This window comes from Acinonyx jubatus, chromosome C2 (assembly GCF_027475565.1).
Source record: "Acinonyx jubatus isolate Ajub_Pintada_27869175 chromosome C2, VMU_Ajub_asm_v1.0, whole genome shotgun sequence".
NCBI lineage: Eukaryota > Metazoa > Chordata > Mammalia > Carnivora > Felidae > Acinonyx > Acinonyx jubatus.
In genome coordinates this window covers 4,634,116-4,654,579 of record NC_069384.1, presented here as the reverse complement: position 1 = coordinate 4,654,579, position 20,464 = coordinate 4,634,116, and the positions used below count along the sequence as shown (strand labels likewise).

The following is a 20,464-nucleotide window of genomic DNA, read 5'->3' as shown; positions in this document are numbered from 1 at the left end:
CTGGTGTGGAAATCCCACCCCCTCTCCCCTCTGGGTTCAGGGTGGCTGGGCTTCCCTCCAGCACGGCCGCTGCTGAGTCCTGACCTCTTCGAGGACCCGGCCCACCCTTCCCCTCCTCCCTGGGCCTCGGGCCCCTGGACACCTGGCTCTGTGATCCTACCCCTTCCCACACCCCTGCCGACAGCCCCTCCCCCCTGTCCACACCCCAGCAGACAGCCTCTCCCCACCACCCCTGCAGACAGCCCCCCTCCCCCTGCGAACACCCCCCCACATCCCTGCAGACAGCCCTTCCCACCTCCACACCCCTGTGGACAGCCCCTCCCCCCTCCACACCCGTGCAGACAGCCCCTCCCTACCCCCCCCACCCCAGCAGACAGCCCCTCCCCCCACTCCTGCAGACAGCCCCCACCCCCTGCACACACCCCCCACATCCCTGTGGACAGCCCCTCCCACCTCCCCACTCCTGTGGACAGCCCCTCCCTACCCCCTACACCCCAGCAGATAGCCCTCTCCAGCCACCTCTGCTGACAGCCTCCCCTCCCCCTGTGGACAACCCCCCACATCCCTGCAGACAGCCCCTCCCATCTCCATACCCTGTGGGCGGCCCCTCCCCCCTCCACACCCCTGTGGACAGTCTCTCCCTATCCCCCCCACCCCTGCAGACAGCCTCCTCTTGTGAACCCTGAGTAGAATCCTCTCTCCTGTTATGTGTGCTCAGCTTCCTGCAGCTGGTGAGGGGGACACGTGAAGCACTTTGCTTACTGCATGAGTCTGTCCAAATCTTTGGAACTCGAGGGGCGCCTGGCTGGCTCAGTCGGTAGAGTGTGCAACCCTCGATCTCAGGGTTGTGAGTTCAAACCCCACTTTGGTCGTGGAGCCTACTTAAAAAAAAAAGGAAAAACAAAAGGCAAATCTTTGGAACTTTAAATTCAGGCACCGCGTGCCTCAGTTGGTCTCTGGCAAGTGTCCTGAGCTGCAGAAGCTCCGGGAAGCAGAGAAGACAAGGGTCATCCCATCTGTCCTTCCCGTCTTACTCTGGGTTTGGATGTCTGTGCATGCTTGTGCATGGGGACTTGGACTGAAACCGTGTGATCTTCGGCCCGTGTCCCAGCGCTGTGTGGGCCCGGCCTCTGTTAGGGCTGCATTGTGTGTCTCCCCTGCGTGCCCCCCCTAAACCCAGTACCTCCGAATATGACTGTATTTGGAGGTAGGGCCTTTGAAAGGTGCCTGCGTAAAAGAGGCTTGTCAGGCCCTAGTTCTCTTTGCCCCGTGACCTTCTGAGAGGTGAGGGCGCCGATGGCAGGGTGCACGGGCACAGAGGACCGGCCACCTGGAGAGGCAGCAGGAGGATGGCCGTCCACGCACCCAGGAGAGAGGCCGCAGAGGAAACCGGCCCCGCTGACTCCTTGACCTTGGACTTCCAGCCTCCAGAGCTATGAGGAGATGAATTTCTGTTAAGACACTAGTCTGAGCCAACTGACGCGCCCTGCCTCCGTCCCAGCGCAGGATGGGGTCCCAGTGCACGATGGGGTCCTAGCGCACGTGGCCGTCCGGAGGTCTCCCCACTTTTCCCACACTGCCCTTGGTCACCAGGCAAGGAAGGAGGACGGGGGTGGGGTGGGGCGGGCCTTCCCTGATAGAAATGTTCTTTTGCTGTGATATCCCATCAGGCTTTATTTTCTGGACCATAAAAAACAGGTCTGGGGCACCTGGGTGGCTCCATTGGTTAAACATCGACTCTCATTCCTGGCTCAGGTCATGATCTTGTGGTTCGAGAGTTCGAGCCCCGCATGGGGCTCTGTGCTGATGGTGCGGAGCCAGCTTGGGATTCTTTCTTCCTTTTCTCTGCTCCTCCCCACTGGTGTTCTCTCTTTCTCCCTCAAAATAACAAATAAAAAACCCCAGCTCCTATTAAGTCTTTTATTCTTCAATCAGCAAATGCTAAGAGAGCACGCTGCAGGGCTGCAGGTCAAACGATTGTTCTTACCGCACTAATGGCAGATTTAAGAGAAACATGTTTTTTGAGAGAGAGGGTGCAGGTGAGCGAGGGTCAGAGAGAGAGAGAGAGAGGAAGAATCCCCCGATGGGCAGAGAGAGAGGGAAGGAGAGATTTGGTCTCACCCAGGGCACGAGCTCACTGCTCGTGGGGCAAGGGCTCACCCATGCAGGCTCGAACTCACAAACTGTGAGATTACGACCCGAGCCAAAGTCAGATGCTAATGACTGAGCCGCCCCTGGCGCCCAGGAGAAGCACATTTAATAGAGTTAAGCTTATTTATTTTTCGCAAATCAAGACACATCCACTTGGGAGAAATTGTGACATTCAGGTGCATCAGAAAATTACGGCTTTTTTTATGGCCAGCGATCCGGGGGCCGGGGCCAGCCAGCCACCTGCCTTTCTGAGCAGTTGAAACCAGAAGGACTGGAATGTTTTGTACGAGGCCTGGCACTTAAGCGTATGAGGCTTTCAGCTTGGACTCTTAACTGTCTCGCCTGTCTCGCAGTTCATTGATCTCAAACCTGGCAGAGGCAGCCTCCGGGGAGAGGAGATTTAAGACAGAACGGCCGGTGCGAACGTCCGCTTTGTGCGGGAGCTGCGAGGTGTGCCTGGGCGCCGGGTGGGAGCTGTGGGCCACGGCCACGGGCTCTCGTGTAAGTCAGAGCAGGAGATCGGGAGGTGGAATGCTTTTCCCAAGTGTGTGTTCACACTCCTCTCTGAGGCCTAGCTATTCTGACAGCGGAGGAGAAAAAGTGTGTCAGTTTCTGCAGTCGCAAGCAGTAATCCGTATTCTCGCAGCATCCTTTAGGCCTGTTGTTAGTGACTAACACCAAAAATTGATTGTTTTTTTTTTTTTTAAGTTTATTTCTTCATTTTTGAGAGACAGAGCGTGAGCAGGGAAAAAGGGCAGAGAGAGAGGGAGAGCGTCCCAAGCAGGCCCCACACTGTCAGCACGGAGCCCGACGCAGGACTCGAACCCACGAAACAGTGACCTCACGCCCTGAGCTGAAACCAAGAGTCCGACACTTAACCGGCTGAGCCACCCAGGCGCCCCTAAAAGTTGATTGTTTTAAAACCTGCGGTGGATGCTAACGGTTCCACGCTCCGGACAGGACAGCGTGCTTGGGAGTGTGCGGGTCTTTATCAGGCACAAATCCGGTCTTGGGCTGATGTTGGCTTTCATGCAGTTTTTAATGTTGTAAGGAATAGTAAAATCACGTAAGACGACTTTGACTGTGAATTGTTTGCACAGGCGTTTGTGATAAGTGGGCGGGGTGACTGTCATCCAGTGTTGTGTGTATTGTGGCACGGATGTGTGGTGGACGCGTATCGTAGTCGAGAGTCAGGTGCTCTTTACTGAAGTATAGTTAACACAGTGTTACATTAGGTTCCGGTGTGCCGTAGAGTGCTGCAGCCATTCGGTACGTCACTCAGGGCCCATGATGATGAGTGTCCTCTGCATCCTTCCTGTATTAAAGAGAAGGAACGCTTTAGGGGCGCCTGGGGGGGCCCAGTTGGTTAAGCGTCCGACTTCGGCTCAGGTCGTGATCTCGCGGTCCATGAGTTTGAGCCCTGCATCGGGCTCTGGGCTGACAGCTCGGAGCCCGGAGCCCGCTTCGGATCCTGTGTCTCCCTCTCTCTCTGCCCCCCACCCCACTCATGCGCTGTCTCCTAAAAATAAATAAACATTCAAAGAATGGTATGGATTCCAGGTTCGGTTCTCTGGGTTGGAGATTATATCTAGTGGTTCCTGGGGTGATTCCAGTGGACAAAACAATGACCCCTTAGATTTAGTTCTTCTGTTTTATGTTACTCAATAAAATGCAGCCTGGTGTCCGAGTCTAGTTAACTGGTAAGGCAGTTACTCTAACTCACTGGTGACAAAACACACTCATCAGATATTTGATGTGCATTGACACATGTCAATGGTCATGTGACCCCCCCCTCCCCCCCCAGGCACGGAGGGTACAGCAGTGAGCCACAGCCATAGTACATCTGGTGTTACATTTAGGGAGAAGAGACCGATCCAGTAAATACACTGCTACTTGGAAGGTGGATTGAAACGCAGACAAAGGCATGCTGGGCGTGGGGGGCTGTTCTTGGGTGCTGCAGGGTGGTCGGGGGAGGGGTCTTCAATGAGGCAGCCCTGGAGCAGAGGCCTGAAGACAGAGGGAGTGAGGTATGTGGGGAAGGGTGTTCCAGGCGGAGGGAACAGCCAGGGCAAAGGCCCTGAGGAGGATGTGTGCTTGTGTGTTGGAGGTGCCCCCAGGAGGCCCCATGTGGAGCATGCCGGTGTGTCAGTAAGAGGAAAGGTGGCTGGCAGCTACGTGGTCAGGAAGGTAAAATTAGGAGATTAGTCTTGGAAATGCTAAATTGAGATCCCTTCAGGGGCAGCTGAATATGCACGTGGGGTTCCACAAGAGGTCCCAGGCAGAGCGTCACCGTGAGAGCAGCCTTGTGAAGCCATGAGATTAGACGTGGTCTCCCGCAGCGTGAGCCTGGACGCAGAGGTGAGGTCCGAGGACGGGCCCTGAGACACCCCAGAACTTGGAGGCTGGGGAGGTGAGGAGGAATGGGCTGGGGGCCCAAGGAGAAGCAGTAGGGGGGTGGGAGGAGAACAGGAAAGTGGTCGTGTCCAGGGGGTGGGGTGGGGGGGAAGGTGGGGACTCAGGAAAGGTCCAAATGCCCTGATGGCCAAGGGGTGGGAGGTCTAGCGGTTGGTCTTGGTGTGTGATGTGGGTAAGAGCTGTCCCCAGCGGTTCAAGACAGAAGGAAGCAGAGGACTTTGAAGCCGTGAATAAGTACAGTTACCTCATTCTTTGAAATGTTTTAAGTTTATTTATTTATTTTTGAGAGAGACAGAGAGGAGGGGAGGGGCAGAGAGAGAGAATCCCAAGCAGGCTCTGCGCCATCAGCACAGAGCCCCACGTGGGGCTTGAACCCACGAACCCTGAGATCGTGACCTGAGCCAAAACCAAGAGTCCTACGCTTACCCCACCGAGCCCCCCAGGCGCCCCAAGCACAGTCACCTCTTGCAAGGGGTTTCCCTACAGGTGCGCAGGGGCCACGGTTTTAGGAAGCTCTCAGGCGAAGACAGTTGTGGGTTGTTGTTTGTCCAGATGGGAAATGGAACAGCCTGTTTGTAAGCAGGTGGGAGCGATCCTGGGGGGATGTGCTGACAATTCGGAAGAGAGTCGGGGGCATCGGTGGTGTGCCATCCTGAGTGGGTGGTGGTGGGAGTTGGGAGGGGTGGGTGGGATCTGTCTCTACCTTTGCTGCATCAAGGGCATTTAGATGTCATACAGAAGGGTTCTCTCACACGTATGTCGGAGATCTTGCCAAGGTTAGTATGTTGCATTCTTTTTTAGCCAAGTCTTAGTTTTTCCTGCCTCTAGAATGTTCTGGAAGATTTGTGTGCGGCTGTTCTGTACCCTAATTATGGAAATATCTGTGTTTCGCTGGCGTGGAGACAAAAGAGGGAGACATCTGTCATTCTCTTTTGGGTTAGCATTCTTTCAAAATATCTGGACACCGTAAAAATGTGGAGATCAATGGAGATTTAATGTCTTTCCTGAGAGGAATTTACTTGGAAGGGCTTTAAAAAATCTTTTTAGCGGAGAATGATCTCTTTGATCATCATATGCCTATTAAAACACTTTTTTCCCCTCGTGGGTTTCACAAGAAAAGACCATCAAAGCCTTTTACAAATCACATAGAAGTAGCCTGTTTCTTAAATGGCTGGCCTGAAATTAGCAAAGGCCAGCAAACCCAAAACAATGGCCTTTCTGGGTGACACCTTCCCGGTTTGGGCCCATCAGACAGCAGTGCAAAGACATGATGCAAAACGGACTTAATGCTTTCGGTTTTGAGAAGGTGTCGTTGCAAAGGCTCGGTCCCATTCCACGGTAAGCTGAGTACAAGGATTCTTACCCTTACCCCTTACGTAGAAGCATCAGTGTTGCTAGATGGCTTTCGTGCCTTTGCGACGCTTAGGGTTTAAGTCACACTGTCTGCTTCCAAAGCACTTCCATGATCGTATTGAACGTGTATTTTCATAAAACCGTGTGAGGCTAACCTGGCAAGTCCGTTTGGCCAGTGAGGGTTTTTTGTTTTTGTTTTTTTGTGTTCTTTTTTGGATCTTTATATTTATTGCTTTTTGTTTCAATTTTATTTTTTTTTTATTTTTTAAAAATTTACATCCAAGTTAGTTAGCATCTAGTGCAACAATGATTTCAGGAGTAGATTCCTTAGCACCCCTCCCCCATTTAGCCTATCCCCCCCCCTCCCACAACCCCTCCGGTAACCCTCCGTTTGTTCTCCATATTTAGGAGTCTCTTCTGTTTTGTCCCCCTCCCTGTTTTCGTATTATTTTTGTTTCCCTTCCCTTATGTTCATCTGTTTTGTCTCTTAAAGTCCTCATATGAGTGAAGTCATATGATTTTTGTCTTTCTCTAATTTCTCTTAGCATAATACCCTCCAGTTCCATCCACGTAGTTGCAAATGGCAAGATTTTATTCTTTTTGATTGCCGAGTAATACTCCATTGAATATATATACCACATGTTCTTTATCCATTCACCCATCAATGGACATTTGGGCTCTTTCCATACTTTGGCTATTGTTGATTGTGCTGCTATAAACACATAAACATGGGGGTGCATGTGTCCCTTCGAAACAGCACACCGGTATCCCGTGGATAAATGCCTAGTAGTGCAATTGCTGGGTCGTAGGGTGGTTCTATTTTTAGTTTTCTGAGGAACCTCCGTACTGTTTCCCAGAGTGGCTGCACCAGCTTGCATTCCCATGGCCGGTGAGTTTTAACTTGAGTTCAGTGCTGTTTATTCACAGTACAGTAACAGGTTGTGTAAGTCGGCATTTCACGTCCCTAGTCTCATTCTTTTGTGTTTCACACACTTAACATTGACTACAGTACCTTTGACAAACAGCATCATAAAACAGGGAGTTATTTTTCTTAAGTGTGTTGTGTAGCAGGGAAAGGACTTAGACATTAAACTTTTAATTCAGTGGATAAACCTCAAGTAATTAATCTCTGATTGTGTGTGCTTCATTCATTTCCCATCCTACAGTTGATTCAGCAGAGACTGAAGGCCATCATAAAAGAGAAAGCTGTTTTTAAAAGACAATTTTTTTTAATGTTTATTTATTTTTGAGAGCGAGGGAGACAGAGCGTGAGTGGGGGAGGGGCAGAGAGAGAGAGGGAGACACAGAATCGGAAGCAGGCTCCAGGCTCCGAGCTGTCAGCACAGAGCCCGATGCGGGGCTCGAACTCACGAACCATGAGACAATGACCTGAACTAAAGTGGGACACTCAACCAACTGAGCCACCCAGGCGTCCAGAGAAAGCTGTTTGGTTTTTTTTTTTTGTTGTTGTTGTTTTGTTTTGTTTGTTGTCTCAACGTTAGGTGGTGAAATCTGGAATGCACACCCAATCTTCTTTGTCACCGTGGCCCCGGGCACATGGTAGCTGCTCACTAAATATTTATCGGAAAAAATAATCTTCCCCAAAGACTTGAAACAGAATTTCGAAGAGATATTTGCACACCCGTGTTCTCAGCAGCCTTAGTCGCCATAGCCAACAGGTGCAAGCAGCGTGGGTGTCTGTTGGCAGACGAGTGATAACCACGATATATCCATATGGTGGATTATTATTCGGCCCTAAAAAGGAAGGACATTCTGGACATTCTGACACCAGTTACAGCGTGGATGAACCTTGGGGACATGATGCTGAGCGAAATCTGACAGACACAGAGAAAAACTGTGGGATCCCACTAGAGGGTCAGAATCCCAGCGTCGGCAGGTAGGGTGGTGGGGGCTGGAGGAGGGAACGAGGCGTTAGTGTTTCCAGCCGACAGAGTTTCAATTTGGGGAAGATGAGTAAGTTCTGGAGGTGGACGGCGGGGGGCGGCTGTTACAACAGTGTGAATGGACTTAACAGCGCTGACCTGCAGACTCCAGAACGGTTAAGATGGCAAACGTTATGTGTATTTCACCGCGATTAAGAACATGACTCTTGTTGTCTAGAATAATGGCCAAAAGTAGCCGTTTTATAATAACAGTAACTTGACGGTCTTGCCCGTTGCTGCAGTAAAAGTGTAAACGCTTTGTCTTTCTTCCTAACGTTGACTAAAAACTGGCAGTACTTGAACGTGGCGAAGTTAATCCCGTGTCTCTTTTTGGAAAGTTTAGATCTGAAATGGCTTCTCAATTGCGGTTACCAACTCTTGAGCACAAGGGAGCATTTAGTGAAACTCCGGAAATGTCTTGAGAGTTAAGACGTCATACCTTTGATGAGAGTCTGCTTAAACTCCTTCGGAAAATGTGCAGAAAGGGCTGATATTAAGCTAAAACGATGTCTCCTAAGATCCCTGGAAACCTATAATGGATTTTGGGGACTGAGCGGTTAGTTGTCTCTTTGGGAAGGAAGAGGCTACCTCGCCTTCTGGAAATAAAAGTTTCCCTCCCTCCACAGTCACCCGAATATGGGACATACCTGCTTCTGAGCTTTTTATTTATTTTATTTTGTTTAATGATTTTCTTTAAAAAAAATTTTTTTAATGTGTATTTTTGAGAGAGACAGATAGAGAGTGAGTGGGGAAGGGAGCAGAGAGAGAGGGAGACACAGAATCTGAAGCAGGCTCAGCTCTGAGCTGTCAGTACAGAGCCTGATGCGCAGCTTGAACCCACGAACCGTGAGGTCATAACCTGAGCCAAAGTCACTGAGCCAGCCACTGCTTTTGAACTTTTTAATAGTGCTTTCTTTAAAAAGCGCCATTTAGTGTGAATTTTCTTCTCCATGGCAAAGAGAATCATTATTATCATTGGCCTCAGTAAACGAGGTCTAGCCTTGTAACTCTGACACATGACTGCTTAAATATCCGCCTTCCTCTGTCAGTGTAATTGCATCCTGACAACAGGTAGCTTACATAAGCCCAGAGGCCAAGGGAGACTCCAGCCTGGGAGGTGTCCAGGGCTGTGACATCTCCATAGAAGAGAGGCCTCCACCTCCCCAGCCCCCTCCCCAGTTTACCTACACAGAGGGAGGGGCCGGGCAAGCAAATGGAATCATCCAGGCCACCTGTCACGGAACATCCCTTTGCAAACAAGCAAGCGTTGTGGCTTCCAACTTTCTTCCAGAAGTTTGGTCGATGTGAGGATGCTTATGGCAGTGCCCCCAGGAGTCTGTGCTTGACTTCTGTGTCCAAGGGGCAGAGAACCAGACCCCCGGACTGTTTTGATTCCCGAAGATGTAGCCAACAGCCCACCCTTCTTCGGGCGTGACACCAGCTACGGTGAGCCCAGTGACACATGGGCTCCTGATCCTAGCCTTGGCCCTGCTGGTCACCGGTCAGGGCAGCCCTGCGTGCCTGACCACTCCCAGGACTTGGCGTGTGGATGTTGTGTCGAGTCTCTGCAGCCTGAAGCACAGGCGGAGGCCTAGAACACCACGTTCATAGGTGAGGCTGAGAGCAAGAGCCGGAAACCCACAGACACAGCTTCCTCAGGGCTTGGAGGTGGGTTTAGAGGGTTCTGTTGCCTCTTTCCATGTGTGCTCTGAGGCCGTTGCTACTCACAATGAAAACGGTCCTTGGACCCGGGACGCTGATGCCCTTTCCGGGCTGCCGGGGGCTGAGCCTTAGGCCAACTCTGCCCGGAGGAAGCCCAGCCTTGTGGGGTGCCCCTGCACACTGGGGGAGACCCAGGCTCCAAATGTCTTTCCTTGTCTGAATTCTGTGGGCAACAGCTAGACTTAGGCGCACGGATTTCGAAGCCTGAAACTATTCCCTCCCGTTTTACAGATGAGCAAACTCCAGGCCAAAGAGGACTGTTCCCGGGGCGCCTGGCTGGTTCAGCTAGAATTGCTTCCGACTCTTGATCTCAGGCTCGTGAATTGGAGCCCCACGTCGGGTGTAGAGATTACTTAACTACACAGAACTTAAAAGTGACTGGACAGCCAGCTAGTGGCCAAGTGGAGACCAGATCTCACCGCTTCACTGGGGGGGCCTCTGTCCCTGGCCTTTGACGCTTGGGGAGGCATCTGGCTCTGTCTGCTTTGGGAGACAGGCCCAGGCCTCTGCTTTGGAGACTCCCCACTTACGAACCAGGCTTAGGCACCTACTGAGGTTCTGTTCAGAGGGAAGCCCTTGGAGAGGTGCTCCTGGAGCACGTGTCCAGCCGAGAGGGCCGGTGTGGGCTGGGCTCTGGGGAGCAGGCTCTGAGCAGAGTGTAGCTGCGGGGCGTTCGTGGTAGTGCTCTTAGGGTCCACGAGGGGCCGAGGAAGCAGGAGTGGGCAGAGGGGGCCGATGAAGCCCAAAGGTGGCCTCTACTGGGCACTCGGGCGCTAGGAGGGCCCTGCAGAGCCCTCCCGAGTTGGGCGGACGTGGCCAGGCCTTTGTTATCCAGTGTCACTCGTCATTATCTGTGGCTGTCCCCAGGAAGGGCGTGGCCTTGGGGGAAGAGGCCAGGTGACCTCTCGCAGCCGGGCAGTGGGGAATCCGGGCAGCGCCCGCACACTCTACCGCTGTTGCATCTTCCACGGGGGACAAAAGGGTATTTGAGACCCTAGGTGCTTAGCCGGTTCTTTTGCCTTGTGGGGGCGGGGCCAGGGCACGTGGACTTCCCATCAGCGGGAAAGCCCGTCTCTCTGCCGCCCTCCTGCGCTCCCGGGGGCTGGCTGGGAGAAGCGTGTGCAAGAACTCGGAGCTTCAGAGTTGTGCGGGCTGCTCACCAGGATCTTGTTCACCAACATCACCTTTGCTGGTTAGCCTTGAGGTGCGAAGGGCGGTCAGGCTGCTGAGGGTGGGGCGCGGGCCCCGCGGGTCCTGCCACAGCCCCCCTCCCCCGTCACCCATCACCCAAGCGTGAGTTCCACTCCGCGGTGGCCCCAGAGGGTAAGGACGGCCACTAGAGGCGCTGTGGGAGAGAAACCGGGAGCCCAGTGGAACCGCCGAAGCCCTGAGGGCATCAGACCCTAGGGAAACCCATCCGGAGGGCGGAAATTAACTGGCTCCAGCTCTGAGTACAGATGGCACCACTCATTCATTGACTCAGCAAACCTTTATTGAGCTCTGTGCTCAGGGCTAGTGCATCGAAGCCGCTGGGGTGACCCAAGGAGGCAGAGGAAGCGGAACAGCTTGAGGAAAGGTCCAGCTTGTGGAACATATGGGACACAGAGCCTCGTGGAAATGGAGGCAGAGGGAAGAGGAAAGGAGGTGGAGGGTCCCAGTCCCCCAGGGGACCGAGTGTGGAAGAAGGACTGGTGGAGTGAAGCGGCCTCGCTGGCCCTGGGGTTTAAGAGTCTGAGCCGAGTGTGGGTGCTCCTGGTGCCCAGGCCACCACCCGGTGTTTTGGCACATGGCCGCGTTCACGTGGGCACCGCCTGCTGCAGGGGAGTGGCCGCAGTGCCCTCCCCGGGGAGGGCTGCTGGGGACCCCGTACCAGTTCTGGCCCTGATAGACCGCGATGCAAGTCAGCCCGCAGACGAGGGCGGACAGAGTCGCTCCAACCCCTTTGAGAAGTTAAAACATCCCGGTGAGCAGGGCACAATTCTGGGCGCACCACACATGAACGATCTCAGGTGCCCCTCAGAACAGCAGCCTTTAGCCTTCCGCTTCACGGGTGGATGAGGACGCCAACGCCCGGAGAGGGTGTGTCATTTACCTGAGCCCCCACAGCTAGCCAGTAGGAGGCTAAGCCAGCGCCCAAATCCAGGCGTCACAGACCCTGAAGCCACTATATTGTCATGCTGCTCTGCTTTAGAGAAAGTGCAGAGCGTATCCTGGGACCGTTGGCGGAAAATGAACCTGAAGCCAGCAGCCTATGAATGGACATCATTAAGGGCCCGGGCTCTGGATGTGTGATGAAATCTCCCCCACCTTTCGCCTCTCCAGTCTTGCTACCGGGGGGGGGGGGGGGGGGTGTCTGGAAAGTTTCAAAACTCAGGGACCACTCCCTCCCTGCGGTAAAACCACCCCGGGGATGGGTTTTCACTGCAGAGGGAGCCGTAACTCCTGTGTCCGGAAGGAGATCAGCCGTGTCTGATCTGGGGTTCACTTCGGTTCTTAAAACAGGGACCCCCGCATCAACCCTCCCGCACCCCAGATCCCGCGCTCCTAACCTCCACCTGTACGGCCAGGATTAACCTGCCAAGCCCTGAGCACCCTGTGGAAAACCTTCACTGCTGGTTTTGTTTTGTTTTTTTCCTCCAAAAGGAGCTGAGGAATCCATGTGGCCCTTGACGTGTGTTTTTCTAGTAGGAGCCTCGTTGCAGTAGTGAAAGCCCAAGCGTGCGTGAGCGCGGAGCCTGAATAAATCGTATAATCAAGCTCCTCTTAGCTGAGTTCGGTAACATCTGTTTGTGTTAAGTGGGGCCCTTTGAAAGTGATTCCCCCCCCCACCCCGTTCTTTATAAAACAACCTTAATTTTAGATTGTGGAGAAATGGTGCGTGGCAATTATTTTTGCTTTCTTCAACAAGATGTGTTTAAGTAAATGAGATTCATCTCCAGAACTGAAGCGGAGAAAGAACCTGGTTAACAAGATCAGCGCCTATAATCACGCGTAATAACTGTGGGCAAACAGCCCGCGTAGCTGGGCCGGAAAATGCCGCTGCTTGTGGGTTCTGCTTGCCGGCCGACTTCAGCAGATGGGCGGCTAATGTAATTAGGAATCGTTGTGTTCAATGAGCCATTATTTAAACGATCTGCTCATTTTCCTATCTATTAACCTGCTGAAAAAGAGACAGTGATATCTGAGAGATCTCCAGCTGCTAATCGCTAACTGGACGCGTCACCCAATTCTTTCCTTTAACGCGATGTTTTGCCCTCCTGCAGCGACGAGCAAATGACTTTCTGCAAGGTGATTGCCCCATGCATCAGCAGAAGATTAAGGAGGGACAGACAGTGGGAGACACGCACAGTCTGGATGTAGGTTTCAGCTGGTGGTAGAACGGTCAGGTGGGTCGTCGTCTTGGAGGGCTCTTCGCTTTCCTGACCACACTTGGCTTTCGTTCCGTTCAGGGTCTCTGAGTTTAAGCATATTTGGTCTCTGGGGCACATAAGGCAAGGTTTGCTGGAGTCACCCTTCTCGTGTTTCTCCCTGCCCTGAGACACTGGTGGGGGCAAGGCAGTGAGGCAGGGAGGAGCCCGTGACTGCAGGGAACAGCTGGGTCTGGGGCTGCCCGGACTTCTGGGAGGCGGCAGAGCGCGCTGTCCAGCTGTCCAGGTGAGGAGCCAGCAGGTGGAGGTCTCAGGCCATCCGATGCTGTGTTCACTTCCTGGCACTTCATGCCGCCCTGGATGCTTGAAGGGTCTTTGCTGCTGCAGCTAGAGAATGTACCGGAAGCTCCAGTAAATACCAGGGCACATGGGTGGGCACCAGAACCTCTGCTGTTGTCTTAATTCCTTTAAAAATGTTTTAATGTTTATTTATTTTTGAGAGAGACAGAGTGCGAGCAGGGGAGGGGCAGAGAGAGAGGGAGACACAGAATCCGAAGCGGGCTCCAGTCTCCGAGCTGTCAGCCCAGAGCCCGTCGCGGGGCTCGAACCCATGAACCGTGATATCTATGACCTGAGCCGAAGTCAGATGCTTAACCGACTGAGCCACCCAGGTGCCCCCATCATCTTGTTCTAACATTGGTTATCCTTGGATATTTAAGAGGTAAACGTGTGGTTATTTTGTAGAGCACCTGGGACATGAAGTGAGCACCCCCCCCCCCCCCCGCCATTTCTAGAAAACCTAAATACTTTGCACACACATATCAGGAGTTTGATCTCGATCTCCCTCCAGCTTCTTGGCAGGTGCTCCTTCTCCCAGGTGCGTTCTTACCCCTACAGGTCAGCTGATTAGCAGATGCCTGAGGTAGTCATTGTGGGGAATGACAAAAGGAGACAGGAAAATCTGTTTTGCCCTCAAGCAACTTTCAAGCTCTTTGAAAGGAAAGCTACTTGGAGAAAAGGAAGGCCAGTAAAGACCTAGACAGCCAGGACTCCGTCAGCATCAGCATTGCACCAACACACAATGAGGAAAATAAAACCCCACAGCAGGTGCCATTTTAAAAACGAGTGAGCTTTGTCTAGGCAGGCCAGGGCGTGAGGATAAAGTCCTGACTGTCCCCAAGGACACTCCTAAAGGGAACGCCCTGAAGAGCCCGTTAGATTCAAACTGCTCTGGAACCAGCCCTTGGCCAGAGGTCCCTTGGGATGTCCTGGAGTTTGTGGTGGTGGCCACTGAGGACTGACCTCAGTATTCCCACCTCCTGCAGAGAGTTGCATGTGTAATTGGCACAAGCAGGTATTGCTGGCTCACTGAGAGTCTGCACCAGGGAGCAGCGAGGCACAGGCAGCGAGGTGGAGTCCTGCCCAGACGCAGGCTTGTGAGAGGTGGGGCACCCCTGGATCCAGGGCTGTGTCACTGCTCGTGAGAGGTGGGGCCCCCTGGATCCGAGGCTCTGTCACCGCTCAGCAAAGTGGCTCAGAAGCACACTGTCATGAAGACACTGGCCGTTCACATTTCGAAACCTGCCCAGTCCTCACCCGCCAGTGTGCCGAATGGTGTCCTTGCTTCAGGATTATTTTGTAGAATGGCATCACGCGGGTTTAGCCAGGGCTGCTGGGCTTGGAGAGTATCGTTGAAGAAGTACACGCCAAAGGGAAGTGTTTGCTTTAGGGGTAGTAGGAGTCTCCTACGTCTTCTCTCTCGTCTTCTAGAATAGACGGTCTCAGATCTTTTGCCTTCTTGATATTTTGTGTATTATTGGTGGGTGTGCCATACAGACTTGTCTTATAAATGAATAAACAAGTTTCTTTTGCCCAGAATATGCAGCGACTTGTTCACGGCTTTCACAACTTTATCCAGCGGCCAAGATGCCCTGGGCGCTGTCCAAGGTACTGGGGCCGAAGCGGCGAATCCCACCCAGGCCCTGCTCCCCTGCAGGTTGCCCCGTGCTGGGATGTCCCCTGGAGAAGACCGTGGGGTGCCGTCCAGTGTGGAAATGGTGCACCAGGGGCTGGGGATACAGAATTCCTAGGAACAACGTGTACGGCGTTTCCAAGAGCACAGAGGAGGGAAGTATCTGCAGGGGGGATGAGAAAGGAGGGCTGTGGTGGGAAAAGTAGGAAGGTAATATTTCTGGAGCTTCCACGGGCACTGGTCGTAGTTGCCTGTGCTGCTTACAGGCTTGTAATCGAGACGGAAGTTTAGCTCAGTGATGCCTGGCTGTGCTGGGAGGCACAGGGCAGTGACTCCAGGTAGTGTTTGGAGTTTTTATTGTTTTTACGGAGCGACAAAAAATTTGTCCTGTCAATTCCTGCAGTTCTGGACCTTTATTTTTTTTTAATGTTAACCTATCTGCATCTTCAACGTCCCTTGATGGGGCTGAGCATCCTGGGGTTTAGACCATCATGGGTGTGTGGACTTGAACCCAAGGAGGCAGGAAATGCTTTTGGAAGTTCAGGATGAAGGATGCCGCAGAAGGCGGTGTGAATGCGTGGAGTGAGGCTAAGAAACCGGTACCCTGAGCCTCGGAGGTTCAGCTTGTTGCAGAGCAGAGGCACGGGGCGAGTGGCACTACCTTTTTTCCCTTGTGGCTTGGATTCCTCCCAAAAGGGGAGCTATGGCGGGACGTCAGCACACACGACATCTGTCTCCAGCATCGTCGCACAGAAAAAAGTGTCGGCTTGTTGCTGTGCAGAGACGTCACTTGAAACACAACCCACGGTGGTTTCCCTGGACATCCGTCCCTTGCCTGACTTTGGACTGCCTCATTTATTGGGGTGATTTCTCTCCTCAGATCCTTTGCTCCAGGAACGACTGAGGTGGCCGGCTTTGCCGAGCCATGACTCGAATTGAATTTTCTTGCAAGCTGAGCCCTGCTGAACTTGCTGGGAAAGAGAGGGTCGTACCAGATGCCTGGACGGTTAGGAGTCGGCTGTGTAAAAGAATGGAGTCTATATTCTGGTGCAGCTTTCTCTGCTTTCGTGTCCCCCTGCCTCTGCAAAGCGGGGCTTTGTTTGTTGCGGTAGACGTAAGCGCAGGGGTGTGTGAAAGTTCTGGTAAGATGCGGAGGCTGTTGGGGGGTGGATGTCTACCCAGAAATTCTCCTAGGCGATTGTGCCTCTGACCACGCTTGTAGTGAAAAAGCACTGGGTGTGGAGGTGGGATGCCCCCAGGCAGCCGGCCTTTCCTGCTGGGTGGCTGGGTGCTTGGAGACCCAGAAGCGCTCGTAAAGATGGCACGCTTTTCCTGACCGACCATGAGTGTGGACAGGAAGGATGCTCATGTTCAGGATTCTAGAGTTTTCTCACCTGTGATTTAATGACAGATGAAGTATTCCTCACTGTTGTGAAATTGTTTTTTGTTGTTTTGTTTTATTTTATTTTTCGGGTGATTGATATGTCTTGCCACACTTTCTTCTTTTATTTATTTGAGAGGGCGCGAGAGCATGAGCACGGGAGGGGCAGAGAGAGAGGCCGAGAGAGAATCCAAGCAGGGTCCGCGCTGTCAGCGCACAGCCCGACGTGGGGCTCGAACCCGTGAACCACGAGATCATGATCTGAGCTGAAATCAAGAGTCGGATGCTTCACTGACCGAGCCACGCAGGCGCCCCTCACTCCCTGTTTTTAAAGGTGTAAAATTCCCCGATTGGCCTCATGAAGGAGTCCTGGGGTTTTACCCTTCTCCTTTGTTTCTCTGCTGCTTTCCTCCCAGCAACTTGAGAAGCTCTTCTTGTCCTCAGGAACCATTTAAATCTGGAAGCGGGATCCCGTGTGTTGCACGGCTGAGCGTGTGTCAGCTTGGACCCAGTGTCTGCTGCTGGGACAAAAGCCTTGGTGCTTGACAGGTTGCATTTTGGCAGTTCGTTCCCAGGATGGGTAAAGGTGCCATCCTTGCTGTTGTCACATTGGCCATATGTGATACTGCGACTTACTAGAAGAAATCTATGTTTGATCTTGGTCCAGTTCCTGGCAGAGCTCCTGAAACCCGAGGAGCTCCCCCAGGGATAGGACTGCTATTCAGAGCAAGCCCCCGTCCGCCCACACCTGAGTGACGTTAATGAGCTTGCTCCTGGGATGGGGAACCAACCTGGGAGGAGAGTTGGGAGTTCAGGCTCGCCTCGGGAGGGCAGACGGGCTGGAGGTTAACTCGGTCACCAGCGGCCGACGATTTCATCAGCCATCCTAAGTGTGAGGCCTCCATGAAAACGTAAACTACAGGATCAAAATGGAAATGGGACATGGGAAGCCATAGGATTAAGAAAAATGTATTGAGTCGGACGTATGTGGGATGGGCTCCTGTCTTAAAAGAACTGATTTTGAGGGGATTGCTTTTACGTTTATTTATTTATTATTTTTATTTTTAAAAATTTTTTTACGTTCATTTTTGAGAGAGAGAGAGAGCACGAGCATGAGTGGGGGAGGGGCAGAGAGAGAGGGAGACAGAATTGGAAGCAGGCTCCAGGCTCCGAGCTGTCAGCACATGAGCCTGGAGATCATGACCTGAGCCGGAGTCGGACGCTTAACTGACTGAGCCACCCAGGTGCCCCAATGTGAAGGGACTTTTTAAAAACCTGCACAGAGATTCCGATAAGCCTGCTTTGAGGATCATGTTTTGTTGAGCCACTGACACTGAGAGTGGGAGCAGAGAGCTCTGCCCTGTAGGAATATCCGGCCCTCCCGGCTGACCTGCGCACGAACCTCTCCCCCGGGCGCACCTGACTGCTGGAGGCACTCGAGGTCTCTGCAGCTCCTTTCCGGTCCAGCCCAAGTACACGCAGACTTGGCGACGGCCGCGGGGCTGTTGGGCATCACATGCTTGAACGGGGAACCAGATGATTTTTATTCAAACTGCAGGCTGTATGACATCTCCTCTCTGTAGGGGAGTGAGATTTTGCACCTTTTCCAGTGACTCCGTGTTAGTAGATGCGGACGAAGGGCAGAATTCACCTCCTAAAGTTAAGGCGTATTCGAGTGATTTTTATCATCTCTTCATTCATGCCAGGCCTCAGGCCCCAGATCTGTCCGCCATTCCGCCAAGTGTCATGGATGGGATCTTCAGTGCTGGGAAGGGCACCCTCTGAGGTCACAGAATTGGCTCTTGTTTGGGAAAACGTGGGCAGTGCATTCGCTGTGCCCACAGCTCCAGGGCAGGTGCTCCCAGGACGGGTCGTTACTGCCGGCCATTTCTGCAGCCTCCTGCAGGGGAAGGCCAGGGCACTTCGATCGGGAAGCGGGAGCCAGAATTGCTGTCTGCCTGACAGCCTAAAACGGCCTCCGCGGAGCCTGCCCACAGCACGTTCAGGCGCCCCAACTGCACCTTGTTTATTTTTTCCCGAATCTGTATTGTCTTTCAAAGGAAAAGTTGGTGTCTTTTATTTTTTTTTAACCTTTGAGAATCATTTAGCTGTTCGCTCAACACATATTTGAGCGTCTACTCTGAGCCTGGCCCCGTTCCGGGCACGGGGACAGAGCAGCGAACAAAATAGCACATATCCCTGCCTGAGAGCTCACACTCTAGGGGTAGCTCCTAGAGCCAGGAAGTGGGTAGGTGGGTTAAAATAATGTGTTTGGAGTAAGACGGCGTGGGTTCAGACCCGGCCCTGCCACGCACACACCCGTGCGTGGCCAGGTTGGTCAGCCCCTCTGCACCTGCTTGCCCTATCTGTGAATAAGGGTGTCGACGCTGCCCTCAGAAGGCCCTTGTGAGGGTTCAGCATGTTAGTGTCTATGCAGCACTGTAAGGAGTCCCTGGCACATAGTAGGTGCTGAGTCCTTGGCACATAGTAGGTGCTGCTAGATGCCTGCCATTGCTGTTGTTACCCCAGGAGGGCATGAGCATCATGGGAGCAGAGGGAGGAAGGGAAGGGGGTGCCCAGCAGAGGCAGGGAGTTGCCATTCAGAAGGGTACATTGAGAGGTGCCCGTTGAGTAAAGCCTTGGAGGACATGGGGGGATGTGCACTGCGGGTTCCCTGGGAGGGCACTCTGTGTCCCAGTTCCCCCCAGGAGGGCACACCGCATTCCGGGTCCCCCCGGGAGGGCAGTCCACTTTGACACAGGCAGCGGGTCGGGGGGCAGGGACGGCCCCAGTCTGGAATGTCCACGGAACAGCATGGTGGGGGTGGAGTGAAGTCGGGGCGCCGGAGACTTGGCAGCCGGTGTGAGGACTGAGGCTGTCGAGCCGAGGGAGGGCAGGGGGTGGTGCACTCTGACTTACACTTTTGTAGCGTCACGGTGGCCACTGGGTGGAGCGGACTGAGGCAGAAAACGGGGACGCTGGTTGGGAAAGGCGGGAGACGGTGATGCCACTGGCCACATTGGTCCCAGCAGAGGTGATGAGAGACGGGCAGGCACGGAATACAGCCTGGAGGAGGGGGTCTGGATGTGGGGCATGGGGGAGAGAAGCGGTGAAGGTGTCGCCACGCTGTCTGGCCTGAGCTGACGCGACAGAGCCACCGTTAACAAAATGGCAACAAAGTCTATGGACGCGGCAGGCCTGGGGGTGCCGGGGGCTCGGTTCTGGACATGTCAGACGTGAGACAGTGTGTTTGTTTCCTGGGGCAGCCATCGTGAAGCACAGACCGGGTGGTCTGAAACAGAAATGCCTCCTCTCACAGTCTGGAGGCCAGAAGTCTGAGGTCAGGGTGGCGGCCGGCCTGCCCTCCCTCTGGGACTCTGGGTCGAGTCCTTCCTTGCGTCTGCTGGCTGCCAGTGGTGGCCGTTAGTCTCTGGTGCCCCTTGGCTGCACCTGCCTCTGTCCAGTCTCTGCCCCTGTCCCCTGGCCTTCTTCCTGTGTGTCTGTATCTTCACATGGTGTTTTCCTCTTGTAAGGACCGCAGTCCTGTCGGATGACGGCCACCCTAATGACCTCATCTTAATGGCATCCGCAAAGACCCTGTTTCCAAGTCAGGTCACAGTCACAGGTTCTGGGGGGTTAGGACCGCGGTGTGACTTTCTGGGGGACACATTTCAACCCCTAACGGATGGCTGTTGGGCATCCAAGTGGAGGTGTTGAGCGGGGAAGGCCTGGGGGTTGCCCGCGTGGGAGATGTAGGGGAGTCACGGGCGTGTGGAGGGCAAAGCCGTGAGACTGATGAGGTCGCTGCCACGGGGCTAGTGTGGCTGGTGCCTGGCGGTTGCAGGGCCAACCTGTGGGGGACTCCCGCACACGGGGCAGAGGAGAGGCACCCAGCAGTGAGACTGAAGTGGGCAGGCAGGAAGTCAGAGGAAAACTGGGAGCGTAGAGTCCCGGAATCCAGAACGAAGACCGTATTTCCAGGACAGAGTGGCTGACTGGGCAAGACTCTGCTGAGGGAGGGGGGTCAAGTGAGAGAAGCGTGGAAAACACTGGATTTGGCAAAACTGAGGGTTTTTCCCAGAGCAGCTGTGTAAGTGTTGAGAGAATTCTAGGTAAATACTTACCCACCTGGGTTATCTCATCAATAGCTTATGTTTTT

General features: G+C 53.5%; 1 protein-coding gene across 2 annotated transcripts in view; it reads left to right on the top strand.

The window, feature by feature from the left end:
• Positions 1-20,464, top strand: part of BACE2 (beta-secretase 2) — an 89,997-nt gene that overhangs the window by 18,422 nt on the left and 51,111 nt on the right. The gene's annotated exons all lie outside the window — the stretch shown is intronic.